The sequence below is a fragment of the Oryzias latipes genome, chromosome 4 (assembly GCF_053564925.1).
Source record: "Oryzias latipes strain Hd-rR chromosome 4, Olatipes_Hd-rR_3.1".
In the NCBI taxonomy this organism is placed as follows: Eukaryota; Metazoa; Chordata; class Actinopteri; order Beloniformes; family Adrianichthyidae; genus Oryzias; species Oryzias latipes.
The window spans coordinates 23,387,977-23,408,145 of record NC_136240.1 but is presented as its reverse complement, the minus strand read 5'-3'; the positions used below and the strand labels follow the sequence as shown (position 1 = coordinate 23,408,145).

Sequence of the window (20,169 nt, the reverse complement as noted above, 5' to 3'; positions counted from 1 at the left end):
CATTTAGCACCAAGCTACTTCCAACTGAGAGTACATGCATTAGTACAGTCCAGTGTGAACACGGTGTGCGAAACATTTTCAATAACCAGCGTTCAATACATTTTTGACATCACATCACATGCCCAGTGTGTACGCAGCATAAGGTAACTTGCGTGTTATAGCAGTCCAACATAAAAACAAGAGGTTTTACATTGTCTATTGGGTGTACTTAGCTCATTAAAGGGGTGCAATCTCCTTTGCACTGTATGAAACAATAAAAGGGATAAACATACTTTTTTTCCTCTTTTTTTATTTGTTAGGTTTAAATACCTGAGACAAAACAAACGACAACATTTACAGACATTTTACAGTTTTCTTTTATGTTTGTGTTTCTTTACATTCATTTACAAAAATAACATTTAGTTTAATGTTGCGTGCATCAAAGTAGATACAGCTATTTATCATTATGTTTTGATACTTGGTTCAGTTTCCGAGACACCAGGCGTGAGTCTCTCCTCCATGCGGGCTTTGACCGGCGCGATTCATCTCCCTACCGAGTCCCCAGATGCTCAGCATTTCTTTCTCGTTGTGTTTCCCCTCTGATTGATTCAGACATTTATATATTCAGTCACCAGTGCAGTGACAGCCGGTGTGTTTATGTGAGCTTGCATGTGTGTGTGTATGTATATAATATGATAAGGAGTCTGTGTGAAACCATTCACCACTGTCAAGGCTGGTAGACTTTTCACCTCATCAGGGAGTTGAGTTCATTTACGGGTGCAAAATTGTTATCTGCAAGTGCGGCCACTTCATTCGAGAAACCATTAACTCCAGAGATTGAAATATATACTGTGTTGCATAGTAAAGAGTAAACATTATTGCATTTTTATTGGTTTGGAAAACGCAAGCCTAACGAGCAGCTGGCAAACTCAGATATAACTTTCAAGATGTTGTGCTTACAGTAATTATAATATATTCTTGTTTTCTTGCCAGTGACATTGAGTGTAATAGAGACTGAGTGAACATGTAGGATGAAAGGAACTGAGAACAGAGAGTTTTGATGCTAGGTTAGGGTGTGTCAACTCCGGTTATGGAAACGTTTCTTTACATATCCAATTGTCTGCTAGTAGTTGAAAAGTATTCCCAGTGGATGAAGCCTAATGGAATAAAATGATTAAGGTTCTTTTCCCACTATGATAGTCCTGATAAAAATAATTTCACACCTTTGCCTGTTTGGGTTTGCTTCCACGAGGTTCCAGACCCAAACCAGAGACAGAAATAAACCAAACTGCCTGGAATAATCATGCAGTTCCATATGTTACTCAGTTGGGGGCGATATTAACTGGGCAAGACAAGAGGGAAAACCAGGATGGAGAAAAACGGCTACTCCTGTTATCTACTGATCTTATTATAATTCACGTTAGTCTGATAGACATTCTGATAGTGATTTTACTTTTTTTTTTTTTTTTTCGTGAATCCCGCTTCATTTGCTTATCTTCCACACTTTGGTTTACCCCAAAAGAAAACAGAGTCCCTCAATCTCAAGGAGATTTGGGTTTGCATGTTTGGTCTACATCCAGATCGACAAACCCCGGTGCAGAAAAAACGTGCCAGTCTAAATGCAACTATAAGGAAAAATTATCCAGTTCCAACCTGTGCTCACTAGGTGGTGATACCTCTAAACCAAGACTGGGAAACAAGCATAAACAAGAAAATGGCTAGTCTCAATATTCCTTGGGTTATTACATAGCGATAACGGCCTCTACTTCCTCTTGACATTAATCTACCCCGTTTAAAGCCTTAGACACGGACTTTAACTGTACAGGTGCTGCAGGTTTTTGGATTGTCCGGAGCCATAGAAGGTCATAGAGAGGTGTGGCCACATCTTAAAGGGAGTGAAAGTGTGTCTTGCAGTGAGGGACGGTATGAAAATGCAACATACAATACAGGATGCTATTGTACACTGACCTTCAGCTGGACTCTAGCCATTAGTAAGGTGTGCACACTGGCTTCTCACTGACCACTGACAAATACTTTATGCATGGGATGTACATCATTTACTATCTTTACTTCACTTCCTCAATTTGGTTCACCCTCAAGTGCATCAAGACCCTCACTCCCAAGGGGAACAGAGTTTGCCCTTTTGGTCTGTAGCAGAAAAGAAAGGGCAGACGATTGGTAAGAAAAAAATGGATGACTTCAACTACTTTAAAAATATAAAAATGAATAAATAAATAGAAGTAGAGTGGTTCCTTTGGTTTTCTGTTGTTGATTGTACTGGAATCAACGTGAATCTTCGTGAAATGTATTGGCTTTCTAAGTCAGAAAAAAGGATATGGCTCTCCTGTGTATTTACAGGCAAGTTAATGTAAAGTTATATCAACTTATCCACAATGATTGCATTCACTTAAAGATTGAGGTATAACCCATTTGAAAAAGCATTTTACAAGTATACCTGTAAAGTAAAGGAGAACAACTTTAGGCTCGAAGGGAAAAACTCTTGGATAGAAACTTGGATTCTTGCTGTTGGTGGTTTCAATGCTGATTGGTATGATTTTGCAAAAAAATAGTACCATGTAGGAAAGGGCATTACACAATGTAACCTAGAATGAAGGGGCCACTTTCAGACAGCCTCTTTGTACCACCTTTGTCCCATTACTGTTCTGGATGAAAGAAGCCTTTGTGGTATTTTGTTACATACTCTGTACTCATTTAAAAGAAAGTCACAGCCCTTCCATAGCAGAAATGGAATGAATCTGAATGGGATGGATGGATCGTCATCACACCATTCTTGTGGGATGAGGGTATAACTTTTTGAAGAGGTGACGAAAGTAATCTAAAAAATAAGGCCTCCTCCTATGGTTGCCGTATGGAGTGGGGCCCCCCTCTTTCGGTTTTGTTTGCACCTTAGACTTGTAGGGTCCTTGGTAAGGGGGGTGCTTGGACATCACTGCAAGCAAGCAGCAGATGTCCTCCTGGCACCCTACCCGCCAATTTTAACCGCACCTTAGACATTTAGGGCCCCTTGGTGGGGAGGGTGAGGGGACATCACTGTGAGTAATCAGGAGATGTCCCCTTAGTGCCCTACTCACCAATTTTAACTGCACCCCCCTTAGTACACACACCCCTCCCCCTTCAATATATACATTCCAACATAAACACACACACATGCACACACACACCCTCTCAAACACACATACACGCACACACATTTTGCAAGGAAGGTGGGACCTGGGTCCATCTGTCCCCTACCCCTTCCCTGGTGGGGGGTGCAGGCCCCTTGGCGATGGCGGCCGTGTCCCTTGGGTGCCGGCTCCCTGGGCCCGGCGGTGCTCTCTCCGCGCGGTGGGGGGGGTTCATATTACACCTGAGCCGGGGGTGTTCGTGTCCCTGGGGGGTGGGTCCTGGTCCTTGCCCCTGAGCGCTGGGCCCCGCCAAACTTCCAACATGGCCGAGCCTGATCGGGCCATATTTATAACACCCCTTGTGGGCCACCCTTTTTTCCCCGGGGTTCCCCCCTCCTGGGAGGGGGCGGCGGGCCCCTGCCTTGCTCCTCCCTGGACCAACCGTGGGCCGGGTGGGTGGCTGCCTGGGGTGCGGAGCGGGTCTCCCTTGGGGGGGTCCTTGCTCGTACCTGGGGTTGGGGCGGGGGGATGCCCGGAACTCCTGGGTGGTGGTGGGGTGCTCGTCTGGGGCTGTGGGCGTCCTTCTCCGGTGGGGCCCTGCGTTGGGCTCTTCCGGCGCGGCGGGGGGGGCTGCTTTCCTGGCTGGGCTGGGGCGACGCTCTCTTTCCCTCCGCGCCTCCCTGCTCTCTGGCTCTGGGGGCCTCGCGGCGGTCCTGCTGGCCCTGGCCTGGGTGGCGGTCTTGGTCGCCCGGGAGGCGGTTGTTTCCTGCCTGTTCCCGTGTGGCGTTGGGGGAATTCCGGCTGCCGCTGCTGCTGCCGCGGGGGTCTGGGTGTGGGGGTGGCTGGGCGCTCCTCCTCCTTCTTTTCACATTCCACCATCCATTTTAGAAGAACATAAACACTCACCTGAGCACAGGTGTTAGCTCACCTTTGCACTTATAGTTTGCATGATTGAATGAATGAAAGATTTCACACTAGTTGGTTTAAAGGCATAGGTATGCGTTCGTGAACACTATCTGTTTTGTGTACATGTTGACATGTGAACATTTTTTTGCAGCTAGCAGGTGTGTTGATAATATTTGAGTGTGTGTGAACAGGCCCCGCCCTTTTTGTACTACATTTGAACTGTACCGTAATGATAAACAACCAGTAAACCTGTCTGCTCTATGCTGCTTCATGGTCTTACCCCCCCTCTCACTATCCCCCCCCCCCCCCCCCCCCCCCGACATCCCTCCCTCTCTTCCCTTCTTTCCTTTTCCGTCCGGTCCAACACCAAAGATTTTCAATCATGGTTGAAATGAATAAAGTTTGGCCTCAATTACAAAAGGGGTTAATTCAGACATACCTTTGGTTTGTCTGAAGATTAATAACCCCTCTTGTTAAAGTAAAATATGTCCAACACAAGAGTCCCTCAGCTCTCATCTGCCTGCCTAGCTGTTGGACAGGACAAGTAAAAAAATAAAAAAAATAAAAAAAAAATAATAAAAAAAAATAAATAAAAAAATAAGGCATAAATATGTGCTGAAATGTGTGCTTTGACTAACCGCTGCTTAACATATTCAGTGGTGATGTTTAGTACCACTTATTCAGCGACAGCAAATAAACAGAAATGAAAATAAATAAACAAGCTATTCAGTGGATCTGAATAGCATGTTTAATCTGTCAGCCTTGTCTTTAAAGAGTTTTTATAATTTCGGCTTAACCCATTTAGGTTAAATTTTTATGAACTCAACCTTGTGTCAAATAGAGTCAAATACAGTCAACAGCATATTAAATGGAGCGTCTGAAAGGTCCCCTGACAACCAGTGTGTGCTTACCACCCAAAGTATAACCTATGGGCTGCTGTTAGAATTCTAAGCTGTCTGAGAATTTTTTTTTTTTTTTACTTAGCAGATATTTATTAAGTGACAGGATTTGTCTCATCTATAATTGCAGGGTTAATGAAAAACATTTGTGCCAGAAATAAAGAATCCCAGTTGTCTCGGAAGTCATAATTGAATCGGTTAGTTCAAAAGAGGCCCAAGTCCAAGATGTTTGTTTTTCCAGGAAATTGTTTTAATTGCATAGCTTAAAGGGAGGCTACACCAAATGATTAATACTTTACCCAGATTTAGCACCAGTTCATAGCTTACAAATTCTATAATATGAAGCACCTCACTTTTATTATTTCAGAGGACTAGCAAACTAAAGTCTCTGGACTTGGGCCCTTCTTGAATTAAAAAGGGGTGCTGCCATATTGGATAACTAGTGCTGCCATCTATGGGATAAAGCAAAACCCATGCAAGAGAGGCCCAAGTGCAGGAACTTTGCACTTAAGGCATTTTAAGTGTCAAGCATAATCAATACATTACAACGGAAATCTCAATGACAAGTAAAATGTCCACAGTTGAGACAGCGATGAACCAATCCAAATGCTGGTTAAACTATCGAATGTACACAGCAGCTTCAACAGAATAGAAACAAAACACAGAGCCACCATAACAGAGCCAGCATCGAATGATGGCCAAGATTCACATCTGGCTCCTAAATAACACAACAACAGAGAAAAACACCAAAAGCCAAAGCAAATTCAGCCAGCATGAGAAACCCATCCAGGCGAGAACCGCCAGCCCTCACAACCACGGAAAAGACATGGTCTGGTTCTGTACCACCCTTCCTCCCTTGGGGCCAGCTGGTGTGTGGACAGTAACCCTGCTTTGTGTTCCCCAGAGAGTACAGCCCTAGCCTTCGGGGAACTAACATCAGCCACCCTTGTGAATGTGTTAGCTTTGTACGCGGCCCCGTCTTCTCAACCTACCAGATATTTTGTTATTTTCTCTCTCTCTGGTTGGTTAAGGGGTTTCTGGCTGGTTTGTAGGGGCAATGTAATAGGCTCTTTCCAGGACCCCGTTTTTGAGTCAGCCCCTAAGGGAGGCCTCTTGGAAGTATTCAGGTTTGACATGACTTACATTAGACCTGTCGGCACTTCGCAGTTCATCCATTATGGGCATCACCAGCCTAATTCCTCGTGTTCCCTCCGTTTTTTTGTTTTTGTTTGTTGCACTTCGGCTGACCATGCCATTTCCATGATTAATCCACTGGACGCAATGCATGGCTGGGGATGGCGGAAATTGCAGATGTTCTCACTGTTCTGCCTCTCCATCCCTCCCAGTGGCGTCTTCTTTGAGTTAGGTGGCGCTCAAAGTGTTATTTATCAGTTTACCTTTCGGCTGTCATTGCAATTCTCATGTTTTCGCCTACATTTGTCAGAAGCCCTGTGCTGGACTTTGTGTAATTCTATTGGCTCCCCTTCATTTTGCATCCTATTGATCATTTCTTGGTGGTCTATTTTTTCCTTTATCTCCAGTCTTTGCATCTCTGTGGTCGCGACTCATTTTCGAATCTGTGTTTCCACTTTATCTAAGTAAAATGTATGGTCCTTCACCCGTCTGGATGTATTTTCTGCCATGGATCTCTGGTTCATTGATGCAAGCCTCTCTTCCCACTATGAAGTCCCGCGCATCTTGTTTTTAAATCTTTGGATGTAAAAAAAATAATTTTGTCGCTGATGGGCCACCAGAATTTTTCTACCTCCGTGTTCCTTGCTCTGGATGTCTCTCTTTCTTGCGTTTCTGGTCTCTCCTTCTTAATGCTTGGAGTGGTGTTTTGTTGTGGCGATGACTGATTCGGGTCTTATGTTTCCGTCCACTTGTTTCTGGGGCTGTTGGTTTTGGGGGAAATTTTATGAAGACTGGTTTATGAATGTCCGGCCGCCAGAAATTTAGGTTGTTGAACCCAAATCCATAGCTCTAATGGTTCATCAACGGATCATCGTCATCGGTTGACATGGTTTAGTGTTTAAATAACGAGCAGATTTTATATCTGGCCATAGAAACAATATCACTGACGCGTTCTCGCTTCAGTTCCAAGAGTTAAATTTTGTGTCCGCAAGCCAATCCCCAATCTGCCCTGCTTTCAAGCAGATGACACTCGACTAAGAGCATCTCCATTTAGAGACTTGATGTACTTCGCCTCTAAATGCATGTGGTTCAGCCCGGCTAAAATACTATCAAAACCTACGATCCCCCATGGATCTCAAATTGTTCTTCCTTTGCAGTATCCAAACACCCCTTTGCCAATTGATATTGCAGTAATCTGTGCTTTTGTTGTCCACCTATTTGAGAACCGCTGATTTCAAGTATAAAGCATCAAATCCAGCCGAGCTGGAGTCCTTGCTCCGTGAGATGTTCAACTTTCTCATCTACGAATCTCCTTGGTCCTTGGATACCCTTCCGTTCGCCTGTTCCTCGATGGCCTTCTAAAGGTGTGTCCCTCCGGAAAAGACAAAAGGTTACTTTTCTCTTACCATTGGTGCATATAAAATTTTGGTGTTAAGATTACGTGCAGGTTCCATATTTCACTGTCGATTCTCTGTTGGAATCTGTGCTTCTGATGGCTTTCTATGGTGCGGTGAATACACAAACTGAACCTTCTGTTTAAACTAACTACTTGATTTCACTTTCTCAGATTGTCGTTCAAGAGCACCTTTATTCCCTTTATCTCAAGCATTCTAAAACAGATCAGTTCTGCTAAGTTATTTCTATATACAATGCCAAGACTAATACTGCTTTTGTTTTTATCTATAAATCGTTTCCTGGGTCTGCGACCCCCTACTCCCCTGGAATTTGGATATTACTTAATTTATTACTTAATTTATTATTAATTACTTATTTATTAGGAAAACATCGAATTTATGGCCGTTAAGCTCGTATTTTAGTACTTCAGATGAAAGCGTTGAATTTATGAATGTTACTTAAGCTTGTATCATGGTATGCCAGTGGAAGCAACGGAGTTTGAACGTTAAGCTTTGCGTCGTCTTACAGGTTGGTTCATGCCGGTTTCAATTTATAGTTCCCTACAGCGTCTTTGGGGATATTGGCTCCATGTTCAATTTGCCTGGCTCTTTTTCTCTTCTATTTAGATAAATGGTGTATAGTTATATACCACTTTTCTATCTAACAGGCCCAAAGCACTTTACAGTCACAGACCCAATCACACACACATTCACACACTGGTGGCGGCTCTGCTGCCGAACACAGGCGCCCGCCTACCACCAGAGGCAAGGTGGGGTTCAGTGTCTTGCCCAAGGACGCATCGACTCATGGCCGTGCAAGGCGGGAATCGAACCTGCAATATTACGATCATGGGTCAACCGCCCTACCGCTGCACCACGGCCGCCCCACAATCCAGATAGTGTGTTCCCTTCGTGGCGCTGTACTCGAACGGGAGCGGCCCCACGGTCAATGGTGCCGGGTCACACATAGCAGTTATACTTGTAAGTCATTTAAATATGGAATGCCTCCGAAACACACTTCATCTGACTGAAACACACATAATCCTGATCTTAACATTCACTTTCTCTTCAAACTCTTGCTGATCTCCTTTTTGGTTTTGGGGGTAGTTTAATACCCAAAGTTTTCTATGGAGATCTTTGTTTTATGTATCTGAACGGAGCCTTACGCCAAACTAAAAGAAATATTGAATAAATCTTCAGCCAAACTAAACGAAATATGGAATAAATCTTTTTTACTGCAAGAGTTGTCTGACTGAAATTATAATTTTTTCACAAGTATTTTCTTGATGTAAAATGTTGTCCATGTGTGAAAACGAGTCTTGCATCTGCAACCATAGTGTGTACATCTGTAAAGCAAATGCAAGTGCAAAATAAGTTTGTGCTTTTACAGAACCAATTTGTCCTTGAGAAACAAATATTTGTGGTGGCAAAACTTTAATCAAAAATATTTTCTGTTTCAAAAACCTTTTTTTTTAAGTCTTTAAAGCTCCAAAAACAAACAAGTATATTTTTGTTCTAACAGTGCACACTCAGATCTAAAGGAATAAACTAATGGCATCCTTGGACTTTTTACATGATTGTTTCTTCTGAACTGATCAACCAGAGCGTTAAAAAGCGTTATCCTACGCTCCGGCTAAATACTTGATTCTGATTGGCTACGGGGTGTGCATTAAAAGGTTATAATGCTCACCTAAAAAAGAAGTTCAGGTCACATAGCTTAAATGTTCTATATCACTTCGCCGGCTTATTTAAAACAAAAGTTTGCATCTGGACAAAAACAAGCGGTAATCAATAAGCGGTAATAGGTGAACTGATGCTTTATTCAACTCATAGTGACGACCAGCATATATATCGCTTCGCTTTGCCCTTTCAAAGTCAAAGTCAGTGCAAGCTAAGATGCTCGTTGTCCTGGTAACATGACAACGCGCCCCACTACAATTTAAGACAAGAGTTCTAAATTGGTAAAAGAGGGATAAAATACAGGAGGTACACATAACACTAAAACTAAGATTTCGGAAAAAAAAAGTGAATCATAGTAATTTGTGCAGAGTACTGACTTTATTTAAAAGATGTATTCATAATATTTACTCAAAGTCAAATTCAAAGTAAATGTGAAGTGAATTTTCAAAAGGAGATGTTCCAACAGCCAACGAGAATGCAAGATTTAGATTTTTTTTAGAATTAAGTATAAAAGAAAATGCAGAGATCTTACAAATCTAGTCAACAAATTATCATATCTGTATCACCAAATCCCGACTTGCACTATCCACAAACGTTTTGAAGCCGTGTGTCCTCCCTTCATTTTCAGTTTTTGGCTACTTATTTGTTTTTCATCTTGTGCTGGATTTGTAGAGAGGGAAATTTGTTTCATGAAGAAACGGAGAGGCAAAGAGATTGAGAAAAGATTGAGAGACTCTCCTGCAGATTTAAAACTAGCGGTGGAATGACATTGGCTCGGATTACAGAAAACATAGGTCAAGGGATTGAAACTGTCCAGGCCATGACTTCTGATAAATGACCTCAACAGTCCTCAAGCTGCAGTGCTCAGCCAAACACCCGAGCTTGGCTATAACCATGTACGTGCGTCATGCATATTGTTTACATGCTCGATTGCTCACCCACTGTGACTGTAACTGTCACCAGAGTGTGAAAATTGCCCAAAGGGCTTAGTTTAACTGTGTCCTGACACTGACAAGAAATAGTAAATTCCACAAGGCTTTTCATTAGATGCATATTTTAACCAACAAACTACTCCTTCAACATCGAGCAGCTGTCATTTTTAAATCATTGTGGCTAGAAGGCCCCCAGAGAACACATGCTGTGCCAAGGCCACTGCCTCATTTTGTAAAATCCCAAAAAAAAAAAAAAAGTGATTCAGTTTAAAATTGAATGCATCTTTGATTTGCTCAAGCTTCACTTTTCCATCAAGTTTCATGAAGTATGGCCTGAGAGATTTTACACTCAACTCTGGAAACAAGTTTCTGCTGAAGTAGTATGGATTCAAAGCTAACAGCAGTGGCTCTGGAGTTCTGAGTATATTTAAAAGAGGAAGAAAAGCAAAGCAGACAAAATCAGGAAGGTTGCTATTGATGAAAGGTAACCAATAGGAACGAAGAAGCTTGCAGATAATTGCCAGTCTTTAAACCTAATTTGATATGTTCATGGTGGTGCACTGCAAAAACACAAAATCTCACCAAATATTTTTGTCAAGTTTCTAGTTTAAATGTCTTATTAAATTTTACATGAGACAAAACTAACTAAATAGTAACTTTTCAGTGATATACCGTGTAACTGCCCTTAATAGCATGGCGTTTATTCAAAAAATCTGGCAGCATGCCAAGCGTTTTTAAAGACAGGCGTCTACTCAAGATGGGCTTTTAGTTCGTCGCAGATAGAATGGTGAAGGATAATGGATTAATTTCACTGCGAAATTCAGTCGAGAAATGCAGATGAACATCTCAGATTTATTGAAATGATAAAAACATTGTATTAAGTTCTACTTATCATTGTGGTCTTGTTTTAAGAAACAGACTTGCTTGATTAAAACTGAAAATGTTTTTGACTCATTATCTACATAAATTTTAAGACAAATATATCTTTAAATTAGCCATTTTATTTTAAGATGATTATGGTCTATGGTGCAACAGTGCTTAGATTTTTTTTTCTGATATTTTTTGAGGGGGTAGGGGGAGTATAAACATGTATGTAATATAGACTGTAAAGATATAACACGTTTTTGAGCTATGCACCTAATTTTGAGTGTTTAATGTTTATTTTTTTCTTAACAAAGCTAGACATCACAACTTATTTTAAGAGATCTTACCAAGACAAACTCTACTAGTTCCATCGACAGAATCTTTTGTTTATAACAAGGTAAAAACTTCTTGAATTCTACATTTTTTAAATTGTTAATAAAATGACATTGTTGCTGTGATTCGACAGCAGGAAAATAAGGTGTTTTCCTGGCATTCAAATATTGCATTCAAAGAGCAAAAATGTTAAGGGTAATTAAAACCCATGCAAGTATCATGCCCAGGTTGTTAAAGAACAATGGCAATGGTTGGTAAGTCAACATTTTCCACTTTATGAGTCATAAGCTATTAGCTTAAAGATTAATCTAAAAAAATAAAATAAAAATAAAACATTTCAGAAAGCATTTCTGCTTTTTCAGCATGTTTCAAGCAACATAGGATTTACTGGTGAATGCAACATTAGACTTTGTTTAATGGTCAAAGAGGTTTGTGATGCTCCCCATTGGTTTGTAGTGGGATTTTGTAAAGGCAGCTAATTTAAACTTCGTAGTTGTCGACATCCTAACCAGATTTGAAGTCATATATTCAAACATGACTAAAAGGGTTGCACAGTGGCATGCCTGTTGTTGAAACATACCCACTGAAGCTCCATTTTGAGATTAAAAAGAAAAGAAAAGAAAGTTTAGTGAAAATCACACCAGTAAAGAGTCCTTAAGCATTAAATTGACACTTTTTAAAACAATTGTAAGGTTTTACAACTCATTTATTTAAGCCTTTACACCAGAGCTTCAGCTGCAGTTTTGACACATTTTAGACTACCATAACTCCTCAACCGTTGAAGGAATTAACATAAATCCAGCAGATTTCCTGAAGCAGAGAAAAACAGCCTTGCACTGATATACAACAATTTACATTAGTACAAGTGCAAAGCCGATATGCAAAGTTGCTTTTGTCTGCGTCTCAATCAGCGGATAAACATTGATGAAGAGTAATGGTACATCAAAGAGAGTAAGTATTTAGGTATCGCCAACGACATCTCTGGTCTTACAGGGTTAAGAGTCAATGGAGACTATTTAATGAGACACTTAGGGGTAGCTTAGTGAACTCATTTGGCTTTAGTTACTTTCAATTCATAACCAGTTTCAAACACAAAGTGGAACTGGTACCTCCCAATATAAAACTAAGGTGGAGCAACTGACCCTGCTATTGCTTTTGAACCATCCTTCCTTTGTCCTGTGTGCTTATGACAGTCCAAGAAACATCATATGAAGACCATTTCAAGGGAGGGAGTGCAGAAGACCATTGTCAAAATCCAGGCTTAAACATGGACTGATCTTTGGACTATGCCTATTTTAAATACATGACTTTGCAGCCAAATGATGGATAGCAAGGCCTTTTTTGTCACAAAAAGAAATAAATAAATAAATATATCACCACAAATAAATGGGGCTCACATCACAGTCTATAAGACATTGCAGCTAACGTTCAGTTAGAGTGCATGAAAACAAGTTCAAGTGTAAACTCTGTTCTGAAATAATGGAGAGCAAAATGTCTATACACAACTACTATTTCATGAAAATCAACAATATTATACCAATCTAGGTTTAAGATCAGTCTTAGATTACTAGATGGGATTCTCAGGTCCCATAGGTCACATTGATAAAATAAAAAGAAAGAAAACACTCAGAGACAACATTGAGAGTAGTCACCATCACCCTTGAATTTATTTATTTGATGTGCATAGGGGAAAAAAACAAGAAAAAAAAACCATTCAGAATTCCAGCTGGGTTCTTTCTGGAGCTGGCATCCTCTCTCTGTGAACGAGTGGGTTTTATTTTGGACACTCTGACCCACTCTTTGCCCTGGGATAGACTCCAGCAATCCCCATGACCCTACAAAAAAAATATCAAGAAGAGATGTTCAACTGGTGGATGGATGGGCATAAAATTGTGGAAAAACATAAAATAATGTAAGGAAAGAAGCATTTGAGCAGATGTCTCTCTTCAATTAACCAGTTTTCAAGGGCATACATGGTTCTTCAGGCTGAAGGAGCTTAGAAAACCATTGATCCCAAAATATCATCAATGCCCTCAACCCTGTCAAGAAAATAGTGGAGATGAAAACATTGAACTGCTCATTTAACATGACTATTCTGCTTCAGTCTACCATGATTAAAATGTGTTGTGCCTGCCCTTTTTTTCCTAACAGAGAACTTTATGCATAGATGTGCTTCAGGGCAATGAAGGCTATGAGTGGAGAACACCAAGGACATAATGAGGTAAATATTAGACTTTTTCAATGGCGGAATTATTCTGCACAAGATGTTTGCAGTAATTTTTCCACTCATTGTTTGCCCACATTACAAATAACCTTGTTAAGGTCACCGTTGTTTTGGGGTAGAAGCTGCACCAGATAACTCATTATGCTATAATGACCTGCAAACTTCATTTGGATGTGCAAACTGAATCGGAGCAAAACGCTTCTAAGGTTCCTATCTTTTCATTAATATGAAAAGTTATATAAGACAACTCTTCCTAACTTCCTTAAAAATAACACATTTAAAGTATGACTTGATTGATTTCATCATATTTGTAGTTTTTTTTTTTGTTTGTAGATTTTTTTCCAATGTTGTTGATGAAAACCCATCTATCTATCCATCAATCTTTTATTTCTGCTTTGCTGTCCATCACAGAACCACAAATAGACTGACCCTGTGGATGAAAAATATTCGACTCAATTCAATAAAAAAAAAAAAATCAACTCAGAGGAAAAGTGATATGAGAAGGTTGCCTTGAAAAAAGCAATCAAGGTGATACTTTTACACAATTTGACTTCTACTTCTTTTAAATATCGCCATAAAATATAAAATGTTTTACAGAAAGACCTGTTTTTGTCTTAAAAGAACAACAAAAAAAATAAAAGTTAGACTAGCTGAAACCTCTGCCATTCTGGCTTTAAAGTGCGTTTGAGTTCACATATGTTTAAGTCTGCAGGTTATAAAGTGAAGGTCTATTTTGCACCGAGCATGTTCTATTCAAACTTCCAAGGTGTTTTGTAAAGAATAAAAGTCTAGACTAGAAGAGGAAATGTTTTTGATTACATTCTACCAAATTTCAAGTATCATTTATAGTCTCCATGAGGCTTTTGACGTGTTTTATAAATATATCTTAACGGTTCAGCCAATGTACAAGGACCAATTTCGTCTGTCTTTGACACGTCTCCGCACATTTCAAGTGGCTGGAGTCAGGCTTATATGATGCTTAAGTTAAATGCACCTAGATTTTCTTTTAATGTCTTCAGATATCAGGCATTGAGGCTTCCTAAAAAGATGTTTGCTTCATATAAAGAATCCAGGCAGACAGATATTCATGAATTTGAAAATCTGCTTCTGATTTTTCTTTTTCAAGAGGGATCAAAAGTTTATATGATACTGAAATCCCTTTGCATTGAGATTTTCTGCAACAGGAAGAAGCAATGAGTGCAGAATAAAGCTGAACCAAGAGTGAACCATGTTTAAAGATAGTTCTGAGTGTGTGTGTGTGCCCTGTTTTTGTGGCAAACTGCCGCGAGACACCGCCAGATGCTGTTTTGGGACATGATCTCAGGAGAATACAAAGGCTTGGATCTCTCAGACCTCATCAGCTGCCACCAACACTGTGACAGTGGGAGAAAACCAAATTGGATGTAATTGCAAACACTTAACAAATAAATGGAATCCTTTAAACCGAGGGTGGGGCAGAAAAATTACACAGGATCCCCAGCTTTCATAATTGAGGCCTGACTGACAGAAGATTGTAGAGGTGAGATCATTGATTTGTTTTGCAACGTAACATACACTATTACATATAATTACTATTACATGCATAGCTGTAATTTTGCAAAAGTATACTAGACTGTATCAGTCAATGACTATAGGTTAAGTTATGTGTACCACAAAATAAACATTAGTTGCACCATTACTTGCACCATTACAAACCCAACACTAGCTGAATCTGCTCCCTGACAGCTGTCTAGTTTAAATGTGCATTTAAAATGTGACAAACCGGTCATCCAGCAGGTGCACACCAACCCTTTTCGGATAAATAATTTTTATTATTTCATGTATATATATATATATATATATATATATATATATATATATATATATATATATATATATATATATATATATATATATATATATATATATATATATATATATATATATATATATTTTTTTTTTTTTTTTTTTTTTTTTTTCACGTTTTAAGGGAATTTATTCGTCCTCAGTAATAATCAGGAGAATTACTGGCAAGTATCAATAATAAGGAATCAGCTTGTATTTACTTTCCACTTATGCAGTTCTGCTGCCAAATAAACAGATACAGAACAAAAACAGAACAAAATGTCCCTGAAGCACGTAAAGCACGGAAGGAAAAATATTAATTTTATTAATATTTTTTTTCTTCTTTTTTTTTTTTCTTGGGGGGGGGGGGTCTTACCGCTCTGCAATAAGACCAGCAGATGTTTTGACAACCATCCAGCTACATGCGCTTGGCTTGATATTCTCACAAGGGTCCTCTCCTGGCTCTATTTTTTAACGGCCATGAATAAATTAACCACTTCTAAACAACTAGCAAGCACAGTTTGGTGGAATCAAGACAGAGCGTACACTGCTTTACCCCACTGCAACACTTTCAAGATCACACACAAGCACCTGCTCATAAATCTCTTTCCCTGAGGGATCTACTGTTTCTAATTGTGGTCATGTTACTTGTGTGTAACCATGTTGTTTAGCCTGAAAAAAAAAAAAAAAACGATTTGGTGCATAACAATGTCAACAGCACAGCTTCCTCATTTATCCACAGGCATCAGCCATTAAATGTACAAGTTGGTGTAAGGGCTAATGCATTTGTCACAGGAGAATCTGCCTGCTCGGTACCTCAAAGCTAAAATTCAGTATTTAGTCTGCCTTCTTTCCAGCTCCTGCGGTTGAAGGCAAAGCATGGAGAGAATTCCCAAATGCTTTGTCCTGCTTATATTACACTAGCAAAAGTTTATGGTTTGTTTTGTTTTCCAACAAAAGTCAGGTCTAGCCCATAAGGCAGATTATAGATGTTAGAGCTTAAGAAGAAGCTGAGACAGAGGGAATCAGGGCAGTAAATTCTAGCAAAACATAATTAATGTGTGGTCCAAGTTAAAAAGAAAATTTCTGGTTAATGGAAGCCTATGGAGAATTAATATTTAGAACTAGTGTTTCAGGGGACAAATGGCATATTCGCATCCTGTAAAAAAACAAATGGAGGGGGAGGACATTTGGATTTTCAGCTCGACAAGCTGGAGTTCTCAGGGAAATGTATGTCTTTACATCTGCAGAACAAAGTGCAAACATCTTTTAGGAGCAGAAACCTCAGAGCTGCAGAGACTCAAAGGAACTGATGAAGGAGCTGGGTCTGTGCCGGGAGTAAGTCTGCAGGTTCTGGAGCAGTTTTTTTTTTTCTAAAAGAAACCCCAAAAAGTTTATGATGGATGGATAGATGGAGAGATGGATAGATAGATAGATAATATATCAAATATATCTTTTTTTTTTTTTTTTTCTCTTAAACTTGTTCTGTCCAACAGCTGAGCAAACAGATTAGAGTTGAAGGCTTTTTGTGTTGGACAGGTTTTACTATCACAAAAAGAGGTTATATAGCTTCAATAAACTAGAGTGTAGATTTGTATAAACCCCTTTTTGTCGTATTATTTTTTATATATTTGTTACATTTAGTGTGTGTGAGGAGGGAGAGGGGAAGAATGTGAGGGGAGGGTTGAAGAGAGTAAAAGGAAGAAAGGTGAAAAGGTGGGGGATAAAAGCACTGATTTGAATAAGTTATTATTTTAAGCTGTAACAATTATACCAGATCTGCTGGAAAGACGAATGTTACATCAAAGGTGAAAATCTGACACTAAGATGAGCGAAAAAAATCTGTCCATCAATACACTGTGGGTAAGGAGGAGGGATGAAGCAGACAGGGAGCAGTGTGGCAGTGTGCACGTGCACGTGGGGGTGGAGATACATGCATGCTGCCGACGTGAACCGTGTGTTCATAAGGGGAGCCAGATCCTACCCAGCTAGACCAGCCAGACCAGGAGAGGGGAGGAGAGCCCCCCAGGCCAGAAGCCTCCCCAGCATCCGGACCCAGGCAGCCCGGGAGGGGAGGAGGAGGGGGCCGCCCACTCCACCAGCCAGGCACAGAGAGGGCCCCCCTACAGGGGCCCCCCCAATGCCCAGAGGCACAAGCGAACCCAGTTTCCGGCCCCCAGGCCACAAGACAAGAGCGCTTAGCCGTACCAGGCGGCAGCCATGGGGGCCACCAGGCGTCGGACACCGAGACAAAGGCCAAGGACGAAGCCAGGGCCCCCGGAACCCATGAGCCGGCCACCCCCCGACCGGCGCCCCGTCTCCGCAAGCCAGCCCAGGCACGCAACCTAAGCAACCCAGGGATCGCCACGCACCCACAACCACCCCCCATAACCCTACAATATATATATATATATCAAATATATCAAATCAAAAAGCCTGTGTCATTCTTTTCAAGACATTCTGTGCAGAGCAGCATTATTTCTTCAGAAATTTGCATCTTTGTTTGCTAATTTGCTGATGTCATGAAAGAAACCCTTCGCTGATATCTCATCATTTCTTTTTTTACACAATCTCCCTCACAACCTCAAGCTAACATTAGCGGCGCAACAAAAACACCAAGAAATATTGGAAATATCCATGCTAATATATTATTTTCAATGAAAGTCGATGTGAATGTGCATAAACCCAGGTGTCATTCAAAATGCTTGCATTCACTAGCAGCTAGACACATTTTCTTTGGGGCATTGAACATGTGTTGCAAGTTAAATCAGGTCAAATTCCATTTCTGTTAAACTCACGTATTTGCAAAAAAACAAAAAACTTTTATTTTTGGTATTTGATCTATGTTTTCATGTTTTTTGTTTTTTTTGCATTTGTAACCTCAAATGTATAATTCAGAGAGTTCAAATTTGCTTTATAGCGGTGATTGCAAAATAAAGTAAGACAAGCAGCATGTGAAATACTCAAATGTTTTCTGCATTTTATTTTTGAAGAAATTGTCAGAGAAAATGTATTCCTTCAGGCGGATTTGCATCACCACCAACGCTGGCACGATTTTTCTTTGAATCACACTGTATTGAATCTTTGCTTTATTGTTAGGGGCTGTGTGATGCACTCATCCTCCTCCACTTGCAGACACCAACCCTTCATGGACGCATCTTCTGAGAAAGAGTCCCATCTCTAAAGGGTTGTTCAGTAAATTAACCAAATCCCAAACTGCAAAAGTGTGATTTAACAATTCTTCTAATTACACTTTAATTTAATTTGGTCCTATGTTGACATGCTTCAGTGCATCTTTGACTCTGAGTCACTCTATCCTCAAGAGGAGGAAAGCAGCTCCGTCATGTCTGCCTGCCCTTCTTTGTTAGCTTGTGTTTGCTGTAATGAGTTTGTCTAGTGCAGGGTTCTCCCTTAAGGAAAATGGAGCCGATCTTGAAAGTAATGGGATATACGGATGTGTTTGTCATCCCTTTAGAGCCCTGACTCAGGAAAAAAAAAAAAAAGAGCAAATTTAATGGAATAATTCAGAAGACTTTTGAAATCACGATGTTTTAAAACCTTGATTACCATATTTTTGCTCTGGAGTATAAGTTGCAAAAGCCAAAAACAATGTCACACACTATTGTGAGAAATGTATTTAACAAAGTATGGGAACAAAATTTGACATTTCCTCTTGAAAAGCATGTCATAATAATGAAATAGATAACAATAATTAACTGAATATATATACATGCTTCACTACTGTAACACAATGATGGTTATTTAATGTTATGAAACATAGGAGGAATCTAGTATATTAGGGCAACACATGAACAATTATTCAGATATGGCATAAAGAACATGCTAACAAGTCAGCTAAACTCTTTATATCACATCAAATAACTAAATCGGTTGAATTCTTCATCATCTGTGTTGCTTTTGAACAATTCCACCAACCTCGGCGTAAGACTGAGCGGCGCTTCTTCCTCTGCATTGCTCAGTCTCAAATACTGACACACACACCCACAGAGCCCTCCAGTGGTTGTTGCTATTTATTTTTCAAGAATTATATATAAGTCACACCTGATTAAAGATGTATACAGACTGGAAAAATTCTTTGTTGAGGATCGAGTCCCAAACCTTGCATTTGGTCTGTATTAAGACTGCCATCATGTGACTAAAGATTTCTTCAGTTATTGGCTACAATTGTGTTAACTGTAAGGTACCTTTTAAGGCAGGGGTGTCAAACTCATTTTCACAGAGGGCCACATCAGCATAGCGGCTGTCCTCACAGGGCCAGATATAACTTATACATGTAACTAAATGTAATGAAAAATAAACGTAACTACTACTTAATGTTAAATAACTAATTTATCTATTTATTTATTATAACTTTTTAAAGTGACAATTTCAGTTGCATAGAACACATATGTTTGCTTGTTACTCTAGCATAAATCCTTTTAAATTTAATTCTGTCAGGTTAGGTTTTATGGACAGTGTTTTCGTACTAATGTATAGTTGCCCAATCCAATATTTTAAGTCCAATTCCCCCTAGATATGAATAAATACACACTAATTTTTTATTTTATTTTAAGAAATTAAAAAATTTGATGCTCTCGCGGGCCACATAAAATAACACGGCGGGCCACATTTGGCCCGCGGGCCTTGAGTTTGACACATGTGTTTTAAGTTGATGTCACACCATATGAAGGGGGGTCTAAGGGCAGGGATGCCAGTATAGCATAGTCAGTTTGTTAGTTCATTTTAGTATTTTCCTATTGAACTCTTTGTATTCGTGATCATTTTAAGTTCATGTTTTACTTCGAAGCCCATCGAGACGACTGTTGTTGTGGTTTTGGGCTATACAAATAAAATTGAATTGAATTGAATTGAATA

The 20,169-nt window shown here is 39.9% G+C and overlaps 1 long non-coding RNA gene across 1 annotated transcript; it reads right to left on the bottom strand.

The window, feature by feature from the left end:
• Positions 1-8,525: 8,525 nt before the first annotated feature.
• LOC144992045 (uncharacterized) lies at positions 8,526-18,474 on the bottom strand. Its single transcript, XR_013655777.1, has 2 exons — positions 15,671-18,474; positions 8,526-13,081 (listed from the first exon to the last, which is right to left on the bottom strand). It is a non-coding gene; the product is annotated as an uncharacterized LOC144992045 (long non-coding RNA).
• Between the last annotated feature and the right edge of the window lie 1,695 nt (positions 18,475-20,169).